The following is a 25,233-nucleotide window of genomic DNA, read 5'->3' on the forward strand; positions in this document are numbered from 1 at the left end:
TAATTCGTTTCAGCCCTAAGTTTGTGTGAAAAAAAGAAGAAAAAAAAAATATATATCTATATAGCAGCTAGTGAGCAGGTCAGACCACTTTCACAGGAAAGAATTATTATAATATAAAAATCACAACACACTGGGTTATTGCCAATAGATTCGGACATACTCTCTCCTACCCATTCATCAGATCTTCATTCTCTTGCCCAGCAAAGAGTCAGGCAACATTCACATTTGACACTCGGGTGTGTTGGATGCCTCCCGGATGATGGTCCCATTCACTGAACACGTAAGCCAAATTAAAACAGCAGAGGTTGCATGTATCACGCTATATAAGAAAAACTCTGCAAGCAGATGCTCTGAAAAAAATGGAGATTCTAACAGGAAGCAGAAGAGTATAGCAAAATCTTAATATTTTAAATGTGGTCCTTTTTGTATCTGCACGAAGTTCGGCTTAACCACTTGCCATCTGCTGAAAGTACATTTACTGTGGGTGGCCGGCATGGGCAGGCTGATCCAGCCTCGGTAGTGTAGCGTGCTGCTCTTGCGAATTGCAGTTCTTGGTACCCACTTTAAACGGCCCAGGGATCATCCGATTGCAATGTGATCACCCGATTGCAATGCGATCACAACAACAAAGCTGGTATGAATGAAGCTCATTCATAACAGCTGGGCTCACTATAGAGTGATGCTGTGATTAGCTCACAGCTATCACATGGTACCTGGGCCAAAGTACCATATAATTAGCTGTAGCCAATCACAGATCACTAGTAATCACAGCTGTTATGTAACCCATTTACGAAACATTGAAAACATTGCTGTAACAGTGATCATTGTAAGAGAAACCAAAGTAAAAAAAAAAATCCCTGCTAAACACCCCTTCCCCCATATTATTGTTACTATAGTGACAGTAACCCTCTGATAAGGTTTGTTACAAAAAAAAACAAAAAAAAAAAACAGATGCACTTGTAAAGCATTATGGGATACCTACATTGAGCTGCAGCTGGAGGGGTGGCCTGGAGCCTGGACTGTTGCTGAGACTTGGGAACACTGACTCTTCTAAAAGCTATTAAACCTGCAGAAGACAGAAAAGGAAAAATAATGAGCCGAAGTCTCACATCAGGCAGGGCCGATGCAATGTGCAGCCAATTAAGTCACAACATCCTGCATTACATAAACATATTCCCACATTACACATGTTGGTAAACAACTCCCGTTACAATGTAGAAACTTCACCAGTACATGGTCTTCACATAACAGGAAGCAGACAATACAGACAGCTAAAAAGTTACATTTCAGCAATCATTTCCATTGCTGTCATCAATAGTCCTGCTGTTATCGGCTTCCTGTTATCTTCAGATTACGGCTGACTCCGCCGATCTGCGGCAATGCCCGGATTGGCCATTATAACGTCTTCTCCAAATGTCAAGTTTATACTCCCTAAGCAATTGAATTGGAGGACAGGATGAGCTTCTACCTACCAAACACTAAAACATCCCCAAATATCCAACAGCTAAAATGAAAGCCAATTATCAGACACCCTTTTCCTCTGAATTATAGTCATTAAAAATGAAATCTTTATGTCTAAAGATGGTGCTCATCCGATCCCCATAGAGTGGAGCGGCGATCCGACAGGGCGGTCCCTGCACAGTATGCGGAGACCACCCTGTCATCCGCCAGCTCAGCGGGGACAACAGAGCGATCCCCGCCGAGCAAGCAGATCATCACGGGGCGGATCATTACTGATCCATCCCCTGTGAAAGGGGCCTTAGAGGCCACATTTATTTATTTGTTTATTTTACAGGTCGGTTCACAGCAGAACACAGTGCGGGAAACCCATGTGAAACACATCTGTGTGCGTTCCCTGCATCAAGTTCACAACCATGTGGGTGTCAATGTTCACCCAATTAGACCCCAAACGCAGGTCGCAAGCACAGTGCACCGGTTGGCATGGTACAGTAGTCCTGATATCTCCACCACTGCACAGCCTTCTAATGGGAAGCTCAGTGTACTGCTGGTAAACCCCCCCCCCCCCAATCTTATCCAGCTGAGAACAGAGCTTATGTGAGTTTATAAAAAAAAATATGGGGGGGTTCAAATGTATTATATCTATACAGAATAATTTTGCCTTCCATTTAAACTAAATGATTACATATACTTTAAGATGCTGGCCATACACTAGCAGAATTTCAATGAAATTTAACGATTTTCCAACCATTCATGGGGTCAAAATTGGCATGTTTTCAACTTTAGTGATAAAAAAACCTACACGTTTATAGGCTTTACATTATGGACAGACGGCGACAGAAGACCGGGCCACCGCTTGTAAAAGAGCTAGAAGAAGGCATGGTGGCCCGGCAAGAAGAACCGAAGAGGGGGACAAGACCCCCGAAGTTGGAAGAAGAGGGCGGCGGAGAAGAAAGCCGGGCTAGAGCTAGCAGAAGATAGCGGAGGAGTCCGGCGAGAAGACCCCCGAAGACGGACAGAAGACCCCCGGAGCTGTGCAATAAACTATTTTAACCCTTGTGTTTTATTTTTCCACAGGTGAATGGGTAGGGGTACATTGTACCCCATACTCGCATTTTTTTAAATAAATTTGGCGTAGAGTTCCCTCTTGAGAGCTGATAATTCTGTCAGCGTCGCCTCCGTATAGACGGAGATCTGACTTGGAGGTGACCTCCATTGAAATCAATGGGTCGCCTACAAGTCGGATTGAAGTAGTACAGGAACCTTTTCTGAAGTCGGAGTGACTTCAGTAGTGTGCATTAAGACAACTCATTCACTTACATTGACTTTTACATGTTGTCCGACCTGAAGTCGGATCTGAGTCGCCCCTGTGTGAACCGACTCTTAGGAATGTATGTCTTAGGTAATTTTCGTGCACATATGGGATATATATCCTTTTATCCAAAAATGTAAATTATCTATTGATTTACAGCAGTTTTGTTAAGGTTCATTTTTTATACCTTATACTATATATAAGGTATATATATACTATATATTTTATATATACTATATATTTTTATATCCTTATACTTTAAATGTCCTCCAATGTCATTGATTCTATTTTCCAAATTTTGAATATATGCACATTTTATATGCCAACATAGTGGGTGTTGATTTTTTTTTTTTTTTCAAAACGAATTGACATGCGTATTTCCATCTTTGTTGTCTTAGCATATAATATGCCACACCGGAATCTCCTGATGCTTTGTAAAGCGAAACATGTTCAGTGGTAGTGTCAAGTTGTACGTCCTACTATAGACTAGACAATTTTTGATGTGGATGAAATATTGTTCATGTTTTTTATCTTTGTAATAAATATTGAATTGTATCTATTTTGTACGTGTCTATTTCCCCTAACACCTTAAAAGTCCAGAGGTTACTGACCTTTTACCCAGTTCTACTGTTCTAGTTTAGTGGGATGTGGTGTTAAATTTGATTCCTGTCTTGCTTTGTTAAAATGGGGACAAGGTGCTTTGTCAGGGGAATGCGAATCACCTTTCAGAGGAGCAGCAGCAAAATTTGTAATAGAGGACTTATGAAATCCGTCAGCCAGGATGAGACTGCATGAGTGGGAGTGATGTCATTGTGGCCCAGCCAAGAGGCCTAACAGTTTGAACCTGAAAGGAAGGCCAGAAAAGGTGGAAGCTCTCCATAACAGCTGAGCGCCGACACCGCAGTGCTGGAGGGGATGGCTTGGTAGTCAAGTTTGCCATATAATGTGATGCAAATATGTACATTATGGCACAAGGCTATCCAGGGCCATTTTTATGCTCTCTCCTCAGTTTGATTCCGCTTTAAATAAGAAAAAAAAAAATTCTGCTTTTTGTAACATGTGTGCACATTACCGCGGCTGAACATGACAAAGGATAGGATGACAACCCAGGCAGGTGCTGACAAGTTAATTCAGGAGCCAGCGGACCTTTCAGAAAAGAAAGCAGATGCATTTTACTGACTGCCGGAAAAAAAAAAAAAAAAAAAGTCTCCAGCTCCAATATCCCATATTACAAGGTTAGGTTGACTGTACAGAAATATATTACCCATGCTGAGGGTGGGGAACAAAAGATCCAATCATTCAATCACAAAAAATTGGAAAGGTTATATAAAATTAGGGAAAAAGTTGTCAAACCTCCCAAAAGATCTATAATTGCAAGCTGTGCAATTGTACAAATCTACATAATATGCTCTGTGCTAGCCAAGAGGATTTCATAACCAGAACCTTGGCGTGTGCGACATTACTACTGAAGCGTACCATGGTATTGATGTTGAATGTACAACACACATTAAAGCTGAACTGCAGGCAGATATAAAAAATGTATGGAGTTCTGCACTCAATGTTGGACAACAAGCAGCACAAGTACCCAAATGTGACCTGGTACCAGCATCTTGCAGGCTCTGTACAGCAGAGCTCATACTTGGAAGGTGAGACCAAGCACAAGGAAACGGTTGTGTAGCAGTGCAAGAAGCTTGCTGTTAGACCACATACACACCATTAGATTTTCTGCAGATTTGTCTTCAAAATTTACCAAAACCATGTAGTAGTGCAAGAGTCTGCCTGATAGTTACCGTGGATATCTCCTAAACTTGCACGGTTTAGGCAATATCCCCGAAACAGCATGTGCCGATGTCATCAGCACATGCGCACTGAAGCAACTGGTCGTTCGTGCCATTGCTTCAGCTGATGGGCCAATTCTGGCGGCCCCCACTCGCATGTGTGGGACTGATATAACGGCTCTGGCCAATCACAGTGCCGCAGCCCATGATACCCGGAGATTACTCTGGGAAACATGCCGCCGGGCAGAGCAATGTGTCGGGACCGCTGCGGGGGGCTTCCATCTAAGGAGAGTATTTCATAATGAGCTAGCATGCTATGCATACTAGCTCATGCCTTTGTCTTGCAGATTGTTTTTTGTGGGTTTAAAACCACTTTAAGGTTTGACCTCATATGGTTGTGCTAAATCTGAAGCCCTGATTTAAGGGGGTGTTCTTGGACCCTCAAAATGTGGATACTTTTATTTCAATAAAAATTATGTGCACAATCCTAAAAGTTGTACCTGGACCATGTACCTGCGGATGGAAGTCCCAGGCTCTGCCCTCTGATCAGGAATGGATGCAATTCCTCCTTCTGTGACCCCAGAAACTGGAAGCTATGAGGATTTGTCACTTCCACCTGTTTACTTGCCTGTCATTGCCCATGCAATAGCAATAAATTTAAAGAGGTTGTAACTATAGGTAAGCCTACCTATTAGGCACTGTATACTGCGCCAATGATGCCATCGACATGCGCTGTGAACGTGATGGAGGACGAGCAGTTACAGCTGGAAGTGCCATAGCAACATCCTAGCAATAAAAGAGGATGGAAGCCATCTCTGGGAGTATTTCAGCTAGGCTTTGGAAGGTAGGTAGATGGCCTACACCTACAGCAAAGGCATTATTCGGCTTCGGTTAGAGCTGCAGTGTGTTTGAATCTACAGGCGCCCCCAACTTGAATAGGCACAATTCTGATAAAGGCCAACTTACCCTTTAAACATAAAAGATGGAATAAGACATTTTTCTCAAAGAAACAGGTTAGCCAATAATTAGGTGACATTACAAAGACATGGAGTTACCCCATTACTAATTCTGGAGCCTTCCCGGTACAGAGGCCATAAAAATCAGATGTTTATGTAAGCAGCAATGCATGACCATCTGCCTGGTTTGTTTACGCAAGCTAAAAATCAAAGATAAGCTGAACGTGGGCATGCAGTTAGAACCAAAAAAGCTTTACAGACCAGGCGCCCTTCTGTTTTGCATAATTTACATGGACTGATTTTTCCAGGAGCTGAAAACTGCCTCCATGTTTTATGGATATTTTCCAAGTATCCTTAGCAAGGCTGATCATGTACATTGCAAAGAGAACAGAAGCATAATAAATCAACAAAAGACCCGAAAAGCTATGGTTAGGTGGGGGGCGTACAAACTGCTGTGTAAAGGCAAATGGCCTCAACCACTTCACCACCGCTCCATAGCCAATTTACTGCTACAGGATGGCCACTCTGTATATACAAGATTCTGCACTTCCAGGTAGGGGTGCGTACGCTTATATGAAGCAAAATACATATTGGCCTAAATTTATGAAGAAATTTGTTTTACAATTTTATTGGATATGTTTTATAGCAAAAAGTAAAGATTTTTGTTCAAAATGTCTGTTTATAGCGCAAAAAATAAACTGCAGAGGTGATCAAATACCACCAAAAGAAAGCTTTTGTGTGGGGAAAAAAAAAAGAAAAAAAAACATTTGGGTACAGTGTTGCATGACTACGCAATTGTCAGTTAAAATGACAGTCGTATCACAAAAAATAGCCTGGTCATCTCCCGGTGGGCAAAGGAAGAAGTCGGGTTAACGCTCTTTTGGCCCTACTCCTCCTGTGGGCCATAGGAATGCACTTAGTTCTGCACTCCTGAGACCTGTATTCAGCGGCCAAAGTCTTCTGTCGTCACTGAGCTGGTCTTGTCAGGATCCATCCAGATGCCTGACCAGCAGCTGACAGCCTCTCAATGTGCCGTTGAGAGCCTGAGACTGCGGCTCTCGCCTTTTCCCAGCCTGGCACGCCAGTGAGCACTGGAGGGGCAGAGCAGAGTCGGAAACTCTGCTCACTGAAGACTGAGAATTGAGTGATCAGCAGTGTTTGATGGACAGTTCTCGGTCTTCCAGGCAGCAGGGGACAGATGCAACATCGGATCGATGCTGAATCTACCTAGGCAAGTTCAGAGAATATTTCAATTCCCAAGTGCCTCCTAAGCACACAAGTCCATGCCAGTAGAGAGGAGCAGGAGAAAGGCCATGGTTAGACTTATTTTAAGGTGATGGGGTTCTAACCATAGGGTCACTCATATTCCAGCAGTAGCCAGACGCATGACTGGCATCCAGCCATAGACAATACCTTCCTCCAATCCAGCTTGATAACTACAAGCAAATTTACTTTGGGAACTATGCCAGACAGTCTGCACTGCAGTCAAATCGATGAAAAATGTTTGCCTTCCAGCTACCACTTTCTAAAGAAGGTTAAACCCCAAGCCATGGAGAGGCCTACTGTATGTACTTTTATCAACACGGCAGCACAGAATTAAAATGGCATTAACCCCAAAATTAAATATACTGCAGCTTACCAATTCTTAGATGTAATGGCTCCATTTGTTTTCGTTTTTAGGCTCTCCTATTTTTTCATCTAGTGCTCAAGCCTATAAGTGATGTTTTTCACAAGAACAAGCTCTCCAGCAGAATGTACCAGTTAGAGATGAGACAAACAATATGACACTGACAGGTGCTTATGATCAGCGTTCATATAAAACTTTTTTTTTTTTTTTTTTTTTTTTTAAGAAAGAAGGAACCCCAATGCTGCTGTAACCACTTATAAAGTATCTGCTTGAGTTTGGCTTCAATCTGCTAGCCCAATACTCCCCCCTCCCCCAATTGGGAATGCCACTTTCTGAAGTTGCCCCCTGTGCTCCTTCATCCAGAGTTGTATCTCACCAATACAGGTGGTGTGTTACTGGACAGAATACATATGGGGGGGGGGGGGGGAATAAAAGCTGAAAGAATGCAGCCACCACATCTAAGAATTGGTAAGCTGCAATACATTACTTTGTTTGGAGTTTTAAGTGGTTCTAAAGCCTTAGGCCCCTTTCACATGGGGCAGATCCGCTCAGAGGGCTCCGCTAGCTTAGTGGAGGATTGCTGTTTATCCCCAGCTGAGCAGGCGTATGGCAGGTCCGTCTATGCTTACTGTGCAGGGACGGACCCCGTCAGATCTGTCATGGGAAGATCGGATGAAAATGGTCAACATATCCGTTTTCATCCGATGAACGAATGGCAAACATATCGCCATCCACCCGTTTTCAGCAGATCTTGTCAGATCGGATGGCAGGCTGGTGTCAGCAGACATCTCCACTGATATCCGCCTGCCCAAACACAGGCAGATCTTTGCAGACCAATTGTGTGAAAGGGGCCGTAAGGTTTTTCACCCCAATGCAGGGGTAGGGAACCTTTTTGGCTGAGAGAGCCATGAACACCACATTTTATAAAATGTAATTCCGCGAGAGCCATGCAATATGTTTAAAACAAATTTTTTTTTTTTTTTTTAAACGATTAATCGACAAATTTCAGTTGTAACTAATATCCACATCTCCTCTACGATTGTCTGCTTGCTTACCACTACACAGGCAGGCAGATCCACGAGCAGTTGAGGCAGGTGATGACGTCAGCGCGCCGCTCACCTAGGCCGCCGGGTATACCAAGATGGCCGCAGCTCCGTAGCTAGGCCGAAGCTGTGGCCTTTCCTATGGGCTCAATCCACAGATCGACACCACGGATTGAGAGGTGAAAGCCAGATGCAGCCATCAAAAGAGCCACATCTGACTCGAGAGCCATAGGTTCCCTACCCCTGCCCTAATGCATTCTATGCATTGAGGTGAAAAGCTCCCTCCCTTCCACCCCCCTTTTCTTACCCAAGCCCATCCGATCCAGTGATGTGCACAAGCGCTGCTGCTTTCACACTCTTCATTGAGCAGAAGACAGCAGAAGCCATTGGCTCTTGCTGCTATCAAAAGCTTTAAGACAGGAATGGGGCCGAGTCCCCGTCTGTCAATGGACGCAGCATCAGGACTCAGGAGCAAGCCTTCATGGGTGTCCCCATGGAAAGCAGCTTTCTGTGGGGCACCCAATGAAGAGGGGCCTGGAGCACCAGAGGTGGACCCCAGAAAAGTATAGGCATGTTTGTTAGAAGAGAAAAATAAATTACAACCACTTTACTAAATAAAGGCCTTAAAACAGATTCTATCAAACCGCAAAGGCAGTAAGTAGTCTACAGTAAACAAGTTCATCATCTGATTCCAACACATGAGCCTGGTCACTGCCGACTACAGAAATTCTGCCCCATGAAGCTCCCCTGCAGATCAGCCTTACAGCCTCCATGCTGGGATAGCGGAGCAGATCTATGGCATGCTGACATTACAGCGCTCAATGCCACCCATCCTATTAAAAGGCCATTAATGCCCTGCCAACTGCCACTATTAGCGAATCAATCCGCAGTATCTGCAGGACATTGATGTGACCTACATCTATCAAAGCAGTCATTTTTTCTTCAGAAAAGTAAAAAGCAAATGTACTTCAATATGTGTAGGAACGACTGAGCAAAAGCTGAAGGCATTTTTTTCCCTAACACTTTACACTAAATTTTTAGCGTCACTGAAATACTGGAGAGGCAGACATGCCCTGCATAGGACAGGCTCTCATTTTAAAACGACATTCATTACAAAACTAAATCTAATCTCATTAAAACTCAACTAAACAAACCGAAATACACACACGAGATTTGTGACTGCCTACCCAGACTGAATTACACATCTACTATACAGCACAGGCCTGCCTGGCAGGTCACTAAGGCCTCTTTCACAAGGATGGACCGTTCAGGTCCGCCTGTCAGTTTTTTAGGCGGACCTGAAAGGACGCACAATAGACCTCTATGAAGCGATGGATGTCAGTGGTGACATGTCCGCTGACATCCTACCGACTCCGAAAAAGTGTGACGAGAAAACCCCTATTTTTCCATCCATCTGGGGATCGGAAGAAAACAGACTCTACAGTCTGTCTTCATCCGATCCCCCATAGGGGAGAGCGGCGCTCTGACGGGTCCGTCCCTGCAGAGAGTGCCGGAACAGACCTGTCATCCGCCTGTGCAGCGGGGATCGGAGCGAAATCCTGCTGAGCGGAGCCTGAAAAGGGCACTTTCACCAAGACCCCTTTCACACTGGGGCATTTTTCAGGCACTTTAGCGTAAAAAAAAAAAGCCTATAAAGCGCTTGAAAGAAGCCTCACCTGCAATCCCAATGTGAAAGCCCAAGTGCTTTAAGAGCCCCTTTCACACCGACAGCGCCCGAAAAACGCTGGTAAAGCGGCACTTAAACTAGTGGCGCTTTACCAGCGTTTTGAGCGTTATTGGGGTGCTTTTAAACCCTGCTAGTGGCCAAATATAGGATTAAAATTGCTCACAAAGCGCTGCTGCCAAAGGCGCTTTGCAGTCGCTTCCCACTGATTTAAATGGGAAGGGGTGCTTTAGGAGCGGTGTATTCTCCGCTCCAAAGAAGCTGCTTGCAGGACTTTGACGCCCTGTCAGCGCAGCGCCTCAGTGTGAAAGCACTGCTTGCATTTAAAAAAAAACACACACACACACCTTTTTGGATGTAATGATAAAGGGGCACATGGACCTGAATAGAATGCATTTCTGCCTTACAGCACTGGGGTCCTTGAAACTCTTAAAAAGGCATAAAGGCCTCATTACTGACCTTAAAGCAGGAGTCCACCTTTTTTTGTTTTGTTTTTTAAAAGCCAGCAGCTACAAATACTGCAGCTGCTGACTTAAAATAATTACACTTACCCGCCCAGCGCGCCCGCAATGTTTGCACCCGAAGCCAATCTCTCAATCGTCTCTCGGGTGCTGCCGCCGCCATCTTGGGTATGGGAATCAGGAAGTGGAGCCTTTCGGCTTCATTTCCAGGTTCCCTACTGCGCATGCGCGAGTCGCGCTGCGCAAAAAGGATGGTCCCCGCTGTCCCTGGGATCTGTGTGTTTCCCAGCAGACAGCGGCGGACCTTCGGAAAGGGGTCTAGCTTCTGCAGATATCTATGCCGGAAGTGGGTGTAGATACCTGTTCTGTACAGTTACCTGCACCCCCCTCCCCCCTGAAAGGTGGCAATTGTGGCGCCGGGGGGGGGGGGGGTGTGTGTGTTCCAATGAGCGGAAGCTCCACTTTAGGGTGGAGCGCCGCTTTAAAGCCAGCCATAGCTTGAATCTCGCAGTGCATTTTGGTTAGAGCATTACGCCAAGGATTAAATATTGTATTAGTGGGGAATTCGTAATTAGCACTTGTGTCCTGTATCACTACAGTTCCTGGTTTGAATCGCAGCAAGGACACTCTTTGTGGAGTTTGCATGTTCTCCTTGTGTGGCTTTTCTCTGGGTACTCCACTTACCTCCCACACGCCAAAGACATGCTGGCGGGTTCACTGGTTCCTCTCTAAATAGACATTAGTTTGTGTGCACAAATTGGCTATCACATTCTTCATGTTGGTACCAAGCCTGAGCAATTGGGGAGGGATGAAGTGGAAAAATTCCATTGGAAAAGTCTCAACATGATGGCCTATAGAATTGCTTAGATCCTCCCACTGGCACCTTCCCCCACCGTGTGCCCCCAGGGTAAGCAGCTTCCTATGGGGGGGGGGCACTGGCACATACCTGCTCCCAAGCCATGCTGTGTGTTCATAAGACAAAAAAAGCAGAGGCTCGGCCCCGCCCTTGCTCCCTAACCACAGAGAGACTCTGCTCATGCACAGCGCCGGATTGAAGTCAGGATCAGTTGTGTATGGGGGGGGGGGGGGGGTGTTATTGCCGTAGTCAGGGGCGCTGCCTTTATAACCACTTTAAAGGAGTTGTAAAGGCAGGTTTTTCAATCTTAATGCATTAAGATAAAGTAACAGTCTTCCCCAGAACCCCCCCCCCCCCCCCCCCCCCCCAATTACATACCATCTCTCTCCAGCGATGTCCATGAAAGTCTAAGCCATCTGGGAAACTCCTGATTGGCTGAGACAGCAGCAGCGTCATTGGCTCACCCCTCTGTCAGTCAGCCAATCAAGGGAGAGCGAGCATGTCTAAATGGACACAGAGCTGTGACGGATGACTGCCATAGTATAAACAGGATTTCTCAAAAAAAAAAAAAAAATAAAAAAAAAAAACTGAGTTAAACTTACCAGTAACTCCTTTTCTGAGAGTCTTCCAGGACAGCCCATGAGACCTAGGGCTCCTCCTACCTCACCAGATAAAAGGGCGGTCCTCCAGGCCCCATGTCAGTCTTCTCAAGAACCGTAGGACTTCCCTGCAAAACATGAATATACAACTTCAGACAAAAATCAGGTGGGAATCCGGCTGTTCTGGAAGACTCAGAAAAGGAGTTACCGGTGAGTCTAACTGAGCTTTTCTCCAAGCATCTTCCAGGACAGCCCATGAGACGATGAGCCAGAACTTACCAGTCTAGGGAGGGACAGCTGCCTGAAGGACCTTACGACTAAACACCTGCTCCTGAGCTGATAGCAGATCCAGGCAGTAATGTTTAATGAAGGTCGAGTAACTGGACCATGTGGCAGCCCTGCAAATTTGTTGTGGTGAGGCACCAGCCCTTTCAGCCCAAGACGCAGATAAGGCTCTAGTTGAGTGCGCAGTAACAAGGCAGAGGAGGAATTTCCCCCAATTTTGTAAGCATCAGGAATAGCCCGCTTTATCCACCTGGCTAATGTGGCTTTAGATGCCCCATCTCCCCTGTGTGTTCCTGAAAAGAGGACAAACAAGGCACAGTTTTCCTAAAAGGTCTTGGTGACCTCAAGATAGACAAGGAGGATCCTCCTCACATCCAATAAACTAACATTCCTTTCTTGGTCTCCCTGCAGCGAACTACAAAAGGATGGCAGTACAACATCCCGAGTTCGGTGGAATGTACTGGCCACCTTAGGCAAAAAACCTGGATCAGTTCTTAAAACAACTCGATCCTCAAAAATCGTGAGGAAGGGCTAACTGATAGGATCTACAACTCACTTACCCTACGAGCCGAGGTAATAGCTACAAGAAAAAGTGCTTTAAAAGTAATTCAACAGAAATATCCTTGAAAGGCTCAAAAGGAAATTCAGCCAGGGTTTGAAGAACCAGGGACAGGTCCCAGGATGGACAACTTCTCACCACTACTAGCCTGGCCCTAGAAATTGAGAAGGTACTAACAGAAAGACCCTTGACCCCCTCCTGAAAATAATCCCAAAATTGCAGGAATATTGTGAGTTAATCTTTGATTCTCAGATAACCACGAGTTAAACTTTTTCCAAACCTTGGAATATATGGCTCTGGTGACTTTTTTTGCAGTTTACCAGTGTCCTGACTACTTTGTCAGAGAACCCCTGGGCGCTCAGCATCTTCTCTTCAGATACCAAGCCGTCAATCATCTGGGGGTGGGACACTGGATCCTGCAACAATAAGTCGTCTCTCTTCGAAAGACTCAGTGGAGGCCCTGAAACTAGAGTGTGTAGCAGGGAAAACCATGGCCTCTTGGACCAAAACGGGGCGATTAGAATGAGATCAGTTTCTTCTAGAAGAAACTTCCGTAGGACTTCCGGAATAAGTCTGATCGGCGGGAAGGCATAACAGGCAGAATGGCCATGGGTTTGCCACAGCATCAATCCCCAAAGATTGGTCTGCTGGGTTCTTGGAAGAGAACATTTCTGTCTTGTGGTTCTGGTTTGTGAACAGATCAGCTTTGGGATATCCCCATCTGCTGGTGAGATCCGCAAAGACTTCGGGATGAAGGGACCAGTTGTCTAGCAGATTATCTCAGCCGCTACCGGGTAGAGTGAGACATTTGTGTGTCCCCTTCAGGTGCACAGCTGAAATTGAAGCTTCTGCCCATAAGATCACCTGGGCAATAGATTGAAGTAACTGGCTTCTTGTGCCCCCCTACTTGTTGAGGTACGCGACTGTCATGGTATTGTCTGACAGAATTTGGGGATTGTGACCCCTGATCTCCATTTGAAATGACTCCAAGGCTCTCTGAACTGCAAGCAACTGATTGGATGAAACCTTTGCCTCCCTGTGCTACTGCATTGCTGAGGTGGGCCCCCCACCCCCGGGAACTCACACCCATAGTAATCCTTCGGGATATAGGAATGGACCATGGTAGACCTCCTGCTAGGTGCTGGCTTGTTCACCACAGGCTTCTTTTTACCCTGGCGGGAAGCCAGACCCTTGACTCCACGGACCTTGCGTCTCCATCCCAGTTTCTTAATAAAAACAGTTGTAATGGGTGTTAATGAAGTCTTGCCCATGGTACTGCGGGAAAGCATGAGGTCATCAGACCCACAGCTCTCAATACCTGTCTCAGCGAGACTGTCTGATTGGTCTGTAATGCAGACATAGTTTGGATCATTTTTGTAATCTTTGTCTGAGGAAGTTTTTGGTCTACTAAGCAAATGTCCAAACCCAGAAATGTCACTTTCTGGGCCAGACTTAAGGACGACTTCTGTTTATCAACCAGCCTAGGGATTGTAGGAGGTCTTGTACAGCCTGGAGATCTACCAACAGCTTCTGGTATGACTACCACCAGGAGGTCATCCAAGTAAGGGATAACAGTTATCGCCTTTAACCTCAGCAGAGCCAGGGCTTCCAACATCCTTGTAAAAATGCGCGGGGCTGAGGAAAGACCGAAGGGGAGGGCTTGAAGTTGAAAGTGTCGAGTCCCTGTATCCACCTTGACTGCTAATCGAGAATTTTTTGAAGGCTGGATGGATGGATGGGGTTTTGAAGATAGACATCCCTCAAGTCCAGCATAGCCATGAAGCAGTTTGGGTAGAGCACATGGAAAGTTTGTATCTGAATTGTTTAAAGTCTGGAGGTTCAGGATAAGTCAAAACTTTCCTGACGGCTTTGACAAATACATGGGTATAAAACCCCTTGAATTGACTGGGGAGCAGGAATCGGGACTTTTTGATCCAATAAGTCTCCGATTTGGAGACCCAGAGCCTTAGTTTTCTCTATCTTGGGGAGGAAAGGTGACCAATAAGCGCTCTGTTGGTTGGTGGGCAAATTCCAGCCTGTACCCGTTGGTCACTAGGTCCAGGATAAGGGGACTTGAAGTGACTGCTGCCCACTGTGGGAAGAAGGCACCCCCCCCCCCCCCCCATCTGGAGGAAACACTAATAACTGACATGGGGCCTGGAGGGCCTCCCCTTTATCTGGTGGGGGGGGGGGGGGGGGGGGTAACGAGTTTCCTGTCCTGGTAGGAGGGGCCCTAGGTCTCATGGGCTGTCCAGGAAGCTTGGAGAAAGACGTTTTCAGCAGCCAAAGCAAAATGGAGTGCTGATGTTAAATTCACAATATGTTCCCACAAGTCACCGGCCTCTCTGAGCTGTATAGTCATCCACGGAGCAGCAACTGCTTAGTAATAGTTGCAGTGTGCGACGATTCAATTGAGTCACTGAAATAGAATGAGATCACACCATCTACAGAAGCCCAGCAACCCCCAGTCACAGCACAGAACGCTCCATGATCACTGCATGAAAACCTGCATATTTTAGCAATTAGCTCCTATCAGGTTTAACAAAAACAAACTAAGTTGAAGCCAATCACTAACCAATAGAAGGGTTTCAATATTTGAAAGACCCATATTACACACAGATGTATACGTCAGGAGTTTATTATATGCACACACTGTCTCCCCCTGTTGACAATAACTGCATGATAGGGGGTTACATTTCATTAAATGCAATGAAAAAAAAAAAAAAAAAGTGCATCACTGCCATGTTCTTTTTCTTAGACACTGGGTTGTGTAGAGCAAGGAGTAAGATAAATGAACCTCATTACTCATCCTGCAGTGTTAAAAGTGCTTGTAAACCCTTACATATACCCAGTAAAGTTACTGGCCTCAGGTGATGCACAGGGATGAAATACTCCTACATGAGTTGTACCAGTTTATCTACAGTCTTAGCTACAGCCCTTCAAGGTCCAGAATTTATAAAGTTTGTCTGAGCTTTCAGAAAGCAGGGGACAGGAGCTGAAATGACACACTGCAGAGTGCATAAGGAGAGCTGATTGGAGAGAAGAGACCTCTCCACACAGCTCACAGGAACAGAGCTGAGACTGTCAACAGGGTGTGGGCCGGAGGTCCCTCCAAGGTCAACTCAGGAAAACTCATTCATGCCGATAGTGGAATGAAGCAGCAGAGAGAAACAACACTTGGTGCTCTAGATTGAGACAAGTACACACTATAGAGGGATATGCTTTGTTTATATTTCATGTCTGAGGTTTACAACCACTTCAAGTGTGGGGCCCCACTGCAGGGGTAGTCTATTTGTATCTTCCAGAGTTGGGCTTTAACCTATAAACATTAAAGAAATCTCAAACCAACCTCAGTATGTGACCCACTTTCCAAATAATCCATCTAACTAGCCAGAGCACACGAGGATAGCCCTTTAATTCACAAGTTCAGCAACAATTGGCTGATTAGTACAATTCAAATCTGGTTGTATATGGACAAGTCAAACAGCCAACCTGAGGGGGGGGGGGGGGGGGGGAGCTCTCAATACTAAAATCAGGAATATGCAAAGCATGACTTATTCCAGAATCGAACACACACCACCACCACCCTAAACCAGAAGCAAGCAACCTTCAGAACTCCAGCTATTGTGTGATCATCAACCTCATGAGGGATTGCAACACTGTCAACAGGCATGGATTCCCAGAGGCCACATTCGATTTGTAGCTTCATCACAGCCAGAGTGCCAAGCATTGCCTACCCTCCAGCCTAAATTTGGGGCAACCAACCTTCAGGACTGTGCAGGAACTACTTTTTGAAATCGGTGTGGCTTTTGTCAAAGCTTAATTGAACAAGCTAGTTAAAAGCAGATTGGCTACCACGCAGAGCTGCACTAGATTTTGCACTCTCCAGTTGTAGTAAATCAACCCCACACCAAGTCAAAAACGTAGACACTTACACACTCCTTACATTCATTATTGTATTATAAATACAAGGGGAGCTCAGTGGTTGGCACGTCTGCCTCACAGCACTGGAGTCTTTGCTTCAAATCCTGGCCAGGATATCACCTACATGTAGTTTGCATGTTCTCCCGGCACTTACATGTGTGTCCGCCAGGTATTCTGGTCCTCCCACACTCCATGCTATTAGGATAGTTGTCCCCTAAATTGACTATACTGTAAGCATGTGAGATAAGTAGGTTAAGGCAGGGTAAGGTTTCCTTCACACATCAATGCATGCCCGTTGCATTGCCCTTTTGGCAACGAATCGGTGTGCCTTTTATACGTGTTGCGTTTGTTTTTGACTTGCAGTATGTTGTGTTTATGTGCATTTGAATGCACTTGAAAACAAAAAAAAAAACAAAAAAGAAAAAAAAAAACCACAATTTTCAGCACCGAGAAAATGCAAAGAAATCAGTTGGCGTGAACTACATTCATAGGGAACCATTTTTTTGGTTGCCCTGCATTGTGGGAATGTGTTCAAACACACCCCAGCACATCTGGTGTGAATATAGCCAGAATGTACAGTATGCCAAGTACTGCATACACCACAATATAAAAATACCTGACTTAACCTCTTCACGAGCGCCCCATGCAGATCTACTGCAGGAACACAACAGGAGCCAGGGAATACGGCAGAGGCGATGTCCATCGGGACAAGTCAACCGTTTGAGAGGCAAAAAGGCGGTCTACCTATGTAAACAAGGCAGAAAACTGTTCTGCGACAAGGGAAGGCAGTGATCCTGCGTTTCTGCCAAGCAGGAGCACAGATCTGTCTTCCCACAGTACAACCACACCCCCCCAGTTAACCCTTTAATTTCACATGTTAACTCCTTCCCTGCCAGTGTCATTGCATATTTTTAGCACTTATCCAAAAAAGGGTCAGTTAGGTGTATGATTTGTCTGCCACAATATCGCAGTCCCACTATAAATCATTGATCATTACAAGAAAGAAAAAAATTAAAATAAAAATCTCCCAGTTTGTAGATCACTTTTGTGCAAACCCATCAATATACACTACTTTGGAGTTTTTGTTTTTTTTTACCAAAAATATGTAGCAAAACACACAAATTTGCCTAAATTAGGCCCCTTTCACACTAACGTCCCGTTCAGGCCCGCCTGTCAGTTTTTCAGGCGGATTTGAACGGGTGCTCCATAGAGCTCTATGGAGCGTCGGATGTCAGCGGTGACATGTCCGCTGACATCCGACCCGCTCCGATCCGAAAAAGTGTAACGGAGGAAAAAGCTATTTTTCCATCCGTCTGCGGATCGGATGACGACGGGCACTGCGGTCCGTCGTCATCCGATCTCCCATAGGGGAGAGCGGCGCTGTGACAGGTCCGTCCCTGCACAGTGTGCGGAGACAGACCTGTCATCTCCCTGCTCAGCGGGGATCGGCGGAGTGATCCCCGCTGAGCAAACGGACATCCACGGGGCGGATCAGAACTGATCCGCCCCGTGTGAAAGGACCCTTAAAGAAATTTGATTTTTTTTACCCCTTTTTAACTTATAGCAGAAAGTACATTTTTTTTTCAAAATGATCAGCTAAAGTAACGCAGTGCCGTATCGCAAAAAATGGCTTGGTCATGAAGGGGGGGGGGGGGGGGGGGGTAAACCTTATAGGGCTGAAGTGGTTAAAGGGCAACTCCACTTTCATGGGGAAAATAAAATAGCAAATGCAATTGCTATACAAGTCATTGTAATTGAATAGTAGAAATTACCTCTCCTTTTCAATCTGAAGCAATGACATTTTCTGTAAAATGCAATAGGGCAACCTGGAGGCATTCTGCACACTGATGGAATACAGGACGCCTCCCAGATAGGTAAATTCCTGCTTGCGTGATTGGCTCACTGAGGTACAAGTCAGATTTTGGGCATAAGTTATATATCGTGAGATACTCCCAAAGGGAATTCATCTCTAAAGGGATGCAGACCCTGCCACTTTCCTCAGTCCTGCAGGTGCAGCAGCTGATTATAAAGACCCTTCCATTTACATTCACTTTGGACATGGACACAGTTATTTCTTCATAACACTGTCTTCTCTGTACATAGATCACCCAGAATTTTGTGCTCCCCCTCCAGCTCATGTTGAAATGTCTGTACAATATAACATAATAGGTAGCCAATTGTAAAACACATTAACCCTTTAACCACTTCCCACTCGGCCGGGTGGGAGCCGCCTCCTTCTGACTGGACGTTCAGGAAAGTCCATCAGAAGGAGGGGGGATCGCGCGTGTGCCCGTGCAGCGGCGCGATCCGGATGCGCTCGTGTCACCCGGACACGGCGCATCTCAGATCGGCAGGTGGGCGCTGTGATTGGCCCTCCTGATCACATGACGGCCGTGTCCAATCACGGCCGTCATGTGATGTAAACAAACAGCCGGTTGCTAGGCAATCAGCTCTCCTCACACGGAGGTCGTCGCTGAGGAGATCGCTGCAGCCGGCTGGTGACCAGTGAGTATGAGCTGTTTTTACAGCTTTTTACTCACTGATCATCAGTCTAGTATAAACCTACAGGGTAAACATGTCACAATACACGTCACCACACATGTCCCCAATAAAAAGACATGTCCCCAAATAAAAATAAAAAACACATGTCCCCCACATATGTCCCACTAAAATCACATGTCCCAATGATTATCTGCACACATATGTACGTGATCACACAAACCAATTATACACTTAATGGAATTTTTACCAAAAACATGCAGCAGAATAAATTTTGGCTTAAATTTATGACAAAATTTGATTTCTTTTAAAATAGAAAAAATTGTTTTTTCCCCCAAATTTCCGCTTTTTTGCCCTTATATCGCAAAAAATAAAAAAACGGAGTGGTGAATAAATACCACCAAAATAAAGCTCTATTTGTGCAAACAAAATGATAAAAATTTCATTTGGGTACAGTGTAGCATGACTGCGCAATTGTCATTGAAAGTGCGAGAGCGATGAAAGCTGAAAATTGGGCTGGGAAGGAAGGGGGCGAAAGTGCCCTGTATTGTAGTGGTTAAAGCCATTATATCTTAGCTACTTTAACACCCCCCTACCCCCTCAAAATCCACGTCTACCTTCCCAGCACACTTAAAACCTCAAAGTAAGCCCAGTAATCATCAACCCCTCTCTGAAAACTAAAGCAGAAGAAAGCCTCCCCTCCAACGTCATCCTACAGACACAGAGCACATCCTCCTTCCCTCGCACTGACCCAGCCTCCCGCTCACCCACACACAATACCGCCGAGCCTGTACCATGCTGTCATATGGTGCTGCAACTGCCCCCCTTCTCTCCCCATACAATGTACAACAGACCTCCCCCTGCTCCCCATAACCCCGGCCTTCTCTGCCTGGATTTGAAGGACAGTTTTCTCTCCGTATGGCTCCAGCTGCACCGACAATCGTTCCAGTATGAAGTGTTTCCTGCTTGGAAGGGAGCTCTGGACCCCGGGGGAGAATGGAACTCGTCACATGTACAGATGGGGATACAAGGGAAATTATTTTCTTAGATTACAAATTGCTGTCCCTGGATAGCCTGCCTGTATTAGAACACAATATGGCGCAGGGATGTACACAACAAAACCAACGATTTATGTAAATCACATGCTGGCTGGTGGGGGTGGAAATTCGTACAACGCCAATGGAAGAGACAGGAGATCAACGTATAGGAAAGACTGGGGGGGAGCCAATTTATATGAATAGGGGGATATAGAGACATCAGATTAGAGGCCGAGGCATGTTACTCATACCTGAGGAGGATAATAAATCACACCGACGGTGACACAGCAATGACAATTTTCACATTAGACGACGCATGCAGATTGGAGGCCATTTACACACATGCTGCTGACTTCTTGGGGGGGGGGTAGATATAGGGGCGGACTTTCACTTAAAACACACATGCTGACGGGCGGAAACAGAGACGTCAATTTAGACTTGACACGACTGCCGACTAGGAACAAATGAACTGCAGTTTTCATACTAATCGGAGGGATGATGGCCACCAATTTACGCGCAGCGGTAGACGGGGTACCAGCCAACGTATAGATGTGACTCCAGTCCTCACATACATGTTAAATTACACAGATGGCGACCAACGAGGAAGGTCAGAGGGAGAGCATGCAGATGAAGGGATGCCAAATGATACAATGTTATAACAATGTGACAGCCAAGCAGTCTATAGACACATGTGGGGAGGACGGGGGGGGGAGCCTGAATCAATGGAGGATGAGATCGGTAGACCGATGCAGACAACATGGATCTCTTTATAGACCCTAATGGGGAACCCACCTAAAAATATTCTGATAGGGCAACAAGGGGGGCTAATTTGACGGTGGATACAGGGGCCCCTATATTGATATAGGCAACAAAGAGGATACCTATACTTTCAGAGGATGCATGGCTAATAGGCAATGCTGGTCTGCCTATACCAAAGAAGCATACACAGGCAAAACTGGTGTGTGGACCAGTGGAGGATACAGGGGTCATTTCTATATTACCAGTCAATACAGGGGTGCTTATACTACCAGAAGATACAGGGGGCTCTATACTGGTATTAATAGACAACACATGGGGTCTATACTAATGAAACATAAAAGTCCCATTAGCCATATTACCAATAGATGGGCTTGGATACTGGAGGATTCAGGGATGTCCATGATGATTTTAAGGATACCCGGGTACCCCATACTAACACCAATAAGCAAGAGGGGCTGCCTATCCTAGTACAGAATATATAGGGGCCATCAATAGGCAATAGACGTGCCTAAGCTTGACAATACTGGGGCACCTACTCTAATATGCAATATATGGGTGCATAATCTGATGGAGGTTATTGAGGGGGCTATACAGACACTAATACCCAACACACGGGTATGTATACAGATGGAAGACATGGGGTGTCTATATGGATATAAAGCAGGCAATACCAATCTGCACATGGCAATGTACAGTACAGGGGTGCCCATAGCAATGTTAATAGGTAATACAAGGGTGCTCTAGTGATGGAGGATATAGAGGGATGCACACATAAGGAGAGCACAAGGGTTGTATGTAGACACTAATAAGCAACACAGGGGAGCACATATAGGTATTCATAAAGGGGTGCCCATGCCAATGGAGGATACAGGGCATCCTGACAGACTAAAGCAATACAGGGGAGCAGATATTTACTGGGGGCACCTGGGTGTCTGTTGGCATTAGAGAACACAGGGTTGCAGTTATTTATGAGTAGGGGGGCGGCTATTGTAGACACTCCTGTATTGTCTATTCCAAAGATACCAGGGTGCCGCTACTGATGTATTACATTGGGGTGTCTGTTTCACTGTGTGTGGAAGGGGGAATCTATATTAGTATAAGAGAATACCTGAGTGTCAATATTGATTCCATCTATATCTGTATTAATAATAGAGGGGTGCCCATCCTGAATAGAGGGGTGCCCATCCTGAATAGAGGGGTGCCCATCCTGAATAGAGGGGTGCCCATCCTGAATAGAGGGGTGCCCATCCTGAATAGAGGGGTGCCCATCCTGAATAGAGGGGTGCCCATCCTGAATAGAGGGGTGCCCATCCTGGTCCCTTTGGTGAATAGGGGGGAGTCCATGTTGATGACAGCACATTAGTGCAGATATTGGGGGGTCTATATTGGTAGAATGGGTGCCTATACTGGATACAGCATATTGGGGTGTCTACACTGACCACTGAATACTGGGGGTCCTGTACTGAATGGGGGCATCTGTACAGGGGAGGCATGCATGCCAACTACCCCTGAACAGAGGGGGCATCTGTACCAACTACGGAACAGGGGGTGTCTATACTAAATACATGGGGGTGACCATACTCAGGACAGACATCGGGGTGTCTATTAGCAATAATATTGGGGTGCCCATGCTGAGGGAAGAACATGGAGTGTCCATCACCCCTCTGTACATTTAGGGTACAGTACCCGCTCTCAGGTGTCTCCATATTGTATATATGGGGTCCACGTTGTGATGGGAATGTCGTCTCACTATGGTATGGGGGGGTGTCACTCGGAGATCTGACACACCGCCTCCCCCCCCCCGTCACACATGACAAATAATACAGACGTTATGATGTCCGCCATCCCCCCGCCTCCGGTACTCACCCCGCCGTCTCTGTGCCGTGTGAAGGACGGAGCGCAAACGGTGGGTCGGTCAGTGATGCGGGCGGAGTCCCCCGCCGGGCTCTCTCACACACACTAACGCGCTCTCAAAGCTCCTCACAGACACGTCCGCACTCTGCCTCACACACAACCAGACTGAGCCGCCGCCAGCACGCGTTGCACGCCTCGCCACGCCCACCTGCCCACAAACCTCCTAAGCCCCTCAATTGGACGAAACATGCGCCGGGCCCCACCCATTGGCTGGGACCGTCTGGCGGGAAAGGTGGAGAAAGGCGAAGGGCGGAGCCGGGGAGGTTGGGAGGGACGAGGAGGGAGTGACTCAGGGGGTGCGGCTGCATGGCGCGCGCTGATCGGACTGCGGCGGCAAGAGGGGGCGGGGCGAATGGGAAGGAGGCCGCCCTTTAGCGAGGGATTTCCAATTACGTCGGGGATGGGGGGCTGTTCTAGTGCATATGGGCGGAGCGGCTGAGGAGGGGGTGGTAAACATGGAAACCTCGTGTAGGATGATGTGTACTATGACAATGAGTGCTGAGAGTGGCCTCTGAGTAATACAGGAAAGAGCCCATACTTTCTCCTTTATCGGCGATGAAAGGGGCCCCTCACCAGTACAGGAAGGGGTCCATATTGTTTCCTCTATGGGATAGTGAAGGTGGCCCCTCTTCGGTAGAGGAAGGGACCATTACTCTCTTCTCTATGGATAGTGAAGGTGGCCCCTCTTCGGTAGAGGAAGGGGACATACTGTCTTCTCTATGGATAGTGAAGGTGGCCCTTCTTCGGTAGAGAAATAGACCCTTACTGTCTTCTCTATGGATAGTGAAGGTGGCCCCTCTTCGGTAGAGAAATAGACCCTTACTGTCTTCTCTATGGATAGTGAACGTGGCCCCTCTTCGGTAGAGGAAGGGACCCTTACTGTCCTTTCTCTGGATAGTGAAGGTGGCCCCTCTTCGGTAGAGGAAGGGGCCCATACTGTCTTCTCTATGGATAGTGAAGGTGGCCCCTCTTCGGTAGAGGAAGGGGACATACTGTCTTCTCTATGGATAGTGAAGGTGGCCCCTCTTCGGTAGAGGAAGGGGACATACTCTCTTCTCTATGGATAGGGAAGGTGGCCCCTCTTCGGTAGAGAAAGAGACCCTTACTGTCTTCTCTATGGATAGTGAACGTGGCCCCTCTTCGGTACAGAAAGAGACCCTTACTGTCTTCTCTATGGATAGTGAAGGTGGCCCCTCTTCGGTAGAGGAAGGGGACATACTGTCTTCTGTATGGATAGTGAAGGTGGCCCCTCTTCGGTAGAGGAAGGGGACATACTGTCTTCTCTATGGATAGTGAAGGTGGCCCCTCTTCAGTAGAGGAAGGGGACATACTCTCTTCTCTATGAATAGTGAAGGTGGCCCCTCTTCGGTAGAGAAAGAGACCCTTACTGTCTTCTCTATGGATAGTGAACGTGGCCACTCTTCGGTAGAGGAAGGGACCCTTACTGTCCTTTCTCTGGATAGTGAAGATGGCCCTCTTCAGTAAAGGAAGGGATCCTTACTGTCTTCCCTATGGATAGTGAAGGTGGCCCCTCTTCAGTAGAGAAAGAGACCCTTACTGTCTTCTCTATGGATAGTGAAGGTGGCCCCTCTTCGGTAGAGGAAGGGGACATACTGTCTTCTCTATGGATAGTGAAGGTGGCCCCTCTTCGGTAGAGGAAGGGGACATACTGTCTTCTCTATGGATAGTGAAGGTGGCCCCTCTTCGGTAGAGGAAGGGGACATACTGTCTTCTCTATGGATAGTGAAGGTGGCCCCTCTTCGGTAGAGAAATAGACCCTTACTGTCTTCTCTATGGATAGTGAACGTGGCCCCTCTTCGGTAGAGGAAGGGACCCTTACTGTCCTTTCTCTGTATAGTGAAGGTGGCCCCTCTTCGGTAGAGGAAGGGGCCCATACTGTGTTCTCTATGGATAGTGAAGGTGGCCCCTCTTCGGTAGAGGAAGGGACCCTTACTGTCTTCTCTATGGATAGCGAAGGTGGCCCCTCTTCGGTAGAGGAAGGGGACATACTGTCTTCTCTATGGATAGTGAAGGTGGCCCCTCTTCGGTAGAGGAAGGGACCCTTACTCTCTTCTCTATGGATAGTGAAGGTGGCCCCTCTTCGGTAGAGGAAGGGGACATACTGTCTTCTGTATGGATAGTGAAGGTGGCCCCTCTTCGGTAGAGGAAGGGGACATACTGTCTTCTCTATGGATAGTGAAGGTGGCCCCTCTTCGGTAGAGGAAGGGGACATACTGTCTTCTCTATGGATAGTGAAGGTGGCCCTTCTTCAGTAGAGAAATAGACCCTTACTGTCTTCTCTATGGATAGTGAAGGTGGCCCCTCTTCGGTAGAGAAATAGACCCTTACTGTCTTCTCTATGGATAGTGAACGTGGCCCCTCTTCGGTAGAGGAAGGGACCCTTACTGTCCTTTCTCTGGATAGTGAAGGTGGCCCCTCTTCGGTAGAGGAAGGGGCCCATACTGTCTTCTCTATGGATAGT

General features: G+C 46.6%; 1 protein-coding gene across 2 annotated transcripts in view; it reads right to left on the minus strand.

Moving 5' to 3' along the window:
- Positions 1–22,867, minus strand: part of RIMKLB (ribosomal modification protein rimK like family member B) — a 66,355-nt gene extending 43,488 nt beyond the window's left edge. The window contains exons 1-3 of one of the 2 annotated variants that reach the window (XM_077455153.1): positions 22,704–22,864; positions 11,778–11,902; positions 983–1,066 (exon numbers count right to left, since the gene is read on the minus strand). The gene's annotated coding sequence lies outside the window, so the exon portion shown is untranslated. Of the gene's footprint in view, positions 1–982; positions 1,067–11,777; positions 11,903–22,703 lie in introns of both variants that reach the window. The other variant, XM_077455151.1, reaches the window with a different exon arrangement.
- Positions 22,868–25,233: the final 2,366 nt, after the last annotated feature.

The sequence above is a fragment of the Lithobates pipiens genome, unplaced genomic scaffold (assembly GCF_037356315.1).
Source record: "Lithobates pipiens isolate NorthernLeopardFrog02 unplaced genomic scaffold, aLitPip1_a1.2 Scaffold_25, whole genome shotgun sequence".
Taxonomy (NCBI): Eukaryota; Metazoa; Chordata; class Amphibia; order Anura; family Ranidae; genus Lithobates; species Lithobates pipiens.